The sequence below is a fragment of the Tigriopus californicus genome, chromosome 8 (assembly GCF_007210705.1).
Source record: "Tigriopus californicus strain San Diego chromosome 8, Tcal_SD_v2.1, whole genome shotgun sequence".
Lineage (NCBI taxonomy): Eukaryota > Metazoa > Arthropoda > Copepoda > Harpacticoida > Harpacticidae > Tigriopus > Tigriopus californicus.
The window spans coordinates 13,247,988-13,251,011 of record NC_081447.1 but is presented as its reverse complement, the minus strand read 5'-3'; positions in this window follow the sequence as shown (position 1 = coordinate 13,251,011).

The window sequence follows — 3,024 nt, the reverse complement described above, 5'->3', positions numbered from 1 at the left end:
AAAATACGCCCCTGTTTAGATCAGAGGCGAGATCTAGTGAGGATCTTTTTTTTTTCGCTCCTTTTCCCGGTTAATCATTCGAGAAGTAAGAGTACTCATTATCATTAGATTTATCTCTCCCTTTTATAGCGCTAAGAAAAGAGTCCCTCGGAGACCGAGATCCTGACCAACTTTGCCGGCTCATTTTGGCCGTCTTGAGGGCACGAATTGAGAATTGGTCTCAGAAGAGGATCGAATGGACCAGAAGCCGTGGAAATGAAAATTCCTTCATGGCTAATTTAGTGAAATGCCATAAATTTCAGTGTCGCGCTGCACTTCGAAGTGGATAAAGACTTTTTCGGCCCCATGACGAGGGCATTGAAAGAGATGAACGCGAGGTGGTAATCGACTCTGCATTCAAATCTCCCGCCCTCGATCACAGAGTTCATAACCCTTCGTGATGCCGAAAAGGGCCGAAAAGGCGAGCCTATTGGCATTTCATGAAGTGCATTGGCTTCGTTCGAAACGCTCGTCACAGCGCACGATGGATACACTCGCTAACTGATGTTGATTAGGAATTAGGAGGTATGGAAGTACCCGTGTAGGTTACACACGTGGGAGGGAAAGGCTGTGATAACCTACTTTAATCGGATAGAGGGACAGTAGAGAGGGAGGCGGGTAGAATATATGTACGATAAACTAAACAAACCCAGAGTCTCATAAATTCGCGGTGGGGAGTGCTTCTGCAGCTTCAACTGCAACCACGATTCTCCGTGCACCTCTAGCCAACCACCCATGCATCCATACTAAATGTCATTAAACCCAGGTGAAGACCTTTTAATCTGGAGAAACTTCAAATCTAAGGGGAACCTAGAAACCCACACCTGACTCTGGAGCAGACCAGGTTCGTGTGTAAGCAGTCATGGAATACTAGAAATATCACTCAAAGTCCGTGATACCGCAAAGTAAGTAGGTGCCGCTACCAACGACATGCTTGAACCCGCGGAAGCCACAGGTGAAGAAGTCACTGTCTCGTGGTTGTTCCCCCGTTCTGGTCTTGTTGTTGCAATAATTGTGAATGACATTTGTAGTGAGTTTGTTTCGGAAACTGGGCATGAAGAGGCAGTAATTATTTCATTAACGCAATCTTGCTCGTCTCCTCTCTCAGCAGCTCACCAACGAGAGTCTAACCGATGACGGATGGTGTTTCCCGTGGATGGAGCTGGTTCGGGAGGTAGCCATTGAATGGGAGTCCTCAGTTGTTGTTGTTGTTGTTGTTGTTGTTGTTGTCGTGCTCGTCCGGAGTGTCGACTGAAATCACTTGTTCATCTCGTTTGTACTTCTTCATGTATCTCGACAGCAATTGAAAGAATAGGGGGCGAATAATGGAAATTTAATTTTAGGTTCCCTCGGCCATGATTCTTTTCAGAAATATCGTCTAGATAACGAGACTCACAGATTATCATGGACAGGTAAGGTCTCGGGGGTTTGGTAGGCCATTTCGAAAATCCCTATCGATCAAGCGTTTTGAATATGGGTTCGGTTCAATCCGCACTTAATTCGGAAAGTCTAATAATGAAAGGCGATACTTGTTCACTTGGGTTGGTTGGACAAGACATGAAATAATCTGTGACTGATCTAATCTGCACCACAGCAAGGCACATTAAGTTTGGTTTTAAGTGGCTGGAAAATATATGGCCGTTGCGTGTTTTCTGTTTAGTTGAATGACGTCGACCAAGACAATGATGTGTTTCATGATGATGATCATGACGACGATGATGATGAGGATCATCATCATCATGGGAGTGGTGGGCAAATGTGTCCGTCGTCTTCAGTGGGTGCCCCAGAGAATAACTGGGGCTTGTAAATTGCTATATTACAAATTAATTTGCATTTTCAATGTGAAAACGGTCGACTCAGGGAGTCGTCGACGTCGCATCTATGTAGCAATGATCTTTCCACATTGCTGGTTTGCCGGATGATTTCCATGGTTGGCTCTGCCTCCCTGGGCCGAAGATGAACCAACGGACTGACTTCTTCGTCTTGTTCTTTTTCGGATTCTGAGGAGGAACACTCACTTGGCCTACACAATCATCAGCGTGTTGATGATCCTGAGCTGATCGCATCATCGATTGACCCGTAAACAAGTCCTGATCGACTATGAAATCGATCACCATCAAGATCGGGACCACCACTGATCCGCGGCCAAAATGGGATCGATAATGGCACAAGAGCGGCGGCCAAAACAACGCGATCAGCTCGTTAGATACGTACATACTACATAGGTAGGTAGGTTGGTAGGTAGACAGGCTGCTACTACTCCAATCCATTTTCATGCCGGTAGCTGTATTTTAGTCTAATGAATCTCACCTGATTCCACCTCACGGGAACTCGCCCAGTGGGACCTCCTCGAGATCTCTTTTCAGTTGGAAACAAACAAACAGAGAGCAATAACAACACCCTGTTTGTTCAATTTTAATCAGCAGGATGGACCCGAGATACCTGCCTGTTAGCGACGAGCCTCGCCTATGAAACAAGCGAGAAGAAATGCTAACTAAATTTGCACCTATGTGTAAAAGCATCACCAACAACGTTAAAATTAGGCTCGTCTACAGGATATCTATCTATCTATCATGTACGTGTCTAAAGGCATTCAGGAAAAGTCCATTCTCATGTCGTGGATTGATCGAATGTTTAAATGTTCGAATAACAATTAACAAAAGACTTAATTGCTTGATGAAACTTGACTTTGTGAATCATGCTTTGGAATCTTAAACGAGCCGAGTCCATTTCCGGTTTCATTCCGGGGACCTCTCAACGAATGGCGGGAGAGTAGGTTCTAACCAAGGCCTTGTCTTTCATTTCACACAGTACATGTGTGGATATTCAAATCGTCTAACCAAAGGCATGAGCTCCCTTTAATCCGTTGATCGGAGACCTCGACCACGTTTCAAGATGTCCTTTGCACCGCTGTCCCGATGGTATGTATTCCAGACAAACAGGTGTCCGAAATTTTCCAGGCCCGATAACTTAATTTGTCTGGCA